Consider the following 1615-nt stretch of genomic DNA (forward strand, 5'->3'; position numbering starts at 1 on the left):
ATTCTCCATCTTTGGAGTTTTGCACAATTTCTTCCTTATCACTATCTTCCACAACTTCATCCTCAACTTGCTTCTTCGGTGCTTCATACCTTGTACCACTTCTCAAGTGAATGGCACTAACCGTTTCATGTCTTGGGGGATTACTTTGAGGTGGTAATTGCCCCTTTTGTCTTTGTGAGCTTGAAGATGCTAGTTGAGTTAATTGGGTTTCCAACATTTTGGTGTGAGCTAGGATGTTGTTGATGGTGGTTTCCTTTGCTTGACTATCTTTTTGCATTTGAGTGAAAAATTCTTGTTGATTCTTTTGCATTTGGAGGACCGCTTTTTGAACATCAAAACCTTGGTCATTTCGTTGATTGTATGAATTTTGATTTTGATAGACTTGGTTTTGGTTGTAAAAGGGTCTTTGATTTTGGTTTCTCATGGGAGGTGGGGTGTATGTTGTTTGGGGGTTTTGAACATTTTGGCTTTTGTATGAGAGATTTGGATGGAATTTGGTGTTTTCATTGTAATAGTTGGAATAAGGGGTACCACTCTTGTATGCTTGGAAAGCATTCACTTGTTCATTTGTTCCCCTACATTCACTTGAGTCATGTCCAAAAGTTCCACAATTCTCACATATCCCACTTGGGATTGATGAGGATGCCGTCATGGTATTAACATGATGCTTTGGTGATTTTGAGGCTTCTTCAAGTCTAGCCATAGCTTTTTCAAACTTCAAATTGATTGTGTCATTATGAGCACTAAGTTGAGCACCCAATTGAGTAACGGAGTCCACTTCATGCTTTTCTCCTCTAGTAGCCTTGCGAGGTCTACTATATTGTGAGTTATGGACCGCCATTTCCTCAATTTTGTTCCAAGTTTGATTGTCATCAACTTCGGTGAACATTCCATTTGATCCCATGTTGAGAATGTTCCTTGAATCTTCATATAGACCGTTCTAAAATTGTTGTACCAAGAACCACTCGCTAAGTCCATAGTGAGGACATGAGCGACAAATTCCTTTGAACCGCTCCCAAGCTTCATACAAAGATTCTTCATCCCTTTGCTTAAAACCCGTAATTTGAGCTCTTAGCATGTTAGTCTTTTCCGGTGGGTAGAATTTTTTGTAGAAAGCTAGAGCCAACTTTTTCCAAGAATCAATTCCGAGAGTGGCCTTATCAAGGCCCTTCAACCATTGTTTTGCGGTGCCAATTAGAGAAAAAGGAAATAAGACCCATCGAATTTGGTCTTGAGTTACACCGGTTTGAGAAATCGCATCACAATAGTCACAAAAGGTCTCCATATGAGAGTGAGGGTCTTCACTAGGCATCCCCCCAAATTGGTTCCTTTCGACTAATTGGATAAATGCGGATTTGGCAATGAAATTTCTGGTTAGATGTTGTGGTGTGGGAGTACCATTGGGTAGGTTCTCCTCGGTGGGTACGGAATGTGATGAAAACTTAGGCATTGTGGGTTGATTTTGTGTTGTATTTTGTGTTGGGTTCTCCTCACCTTCTCTTGCAAAAGGGTTGATGATCTCAATAGTTGGTTGAATATCTACAACCTCACCAATACCTCTCAAATTTCTCCTAGCAAGTCCTCTATTGGTTGTCAAAGTTCTTTCAATTTCACG

General features: G+C 40.2%; 1 non-coding gene across 1 annotated transcript; it reads left to right on the plus strand.

Moving 5' to 3' along the window:
- Positions 1-971: 971 nt before the first annotated feature.
- On the plus strand, positions 972-1078 carry LOC141634901 (small nucleolar RNA R71). The gene has a single exon (XR_012539617.1). It is a non-coding gene; the product is annotated as a small nucleolar RNA R71 (small nucleolar RNA).
- Positions 1079-1615: the final 537 nt, after the last annotated feature.

The sequence above is a fragment of the Silene latifolia genome, chromosome Y (genome assembly GCF_048544455.1).
Source record: "Silene latifolia isolate original U9 population chromosome Y, ASM4854445v1, whole genome shotgun sequence".
Taxonomy (NCBI): Eukaryota; Viridiplantae; Streptophyta; class Magnoliopsida; order Caryophyllales; family Caryophyllaceae; genus Silene; species Silene latifolia.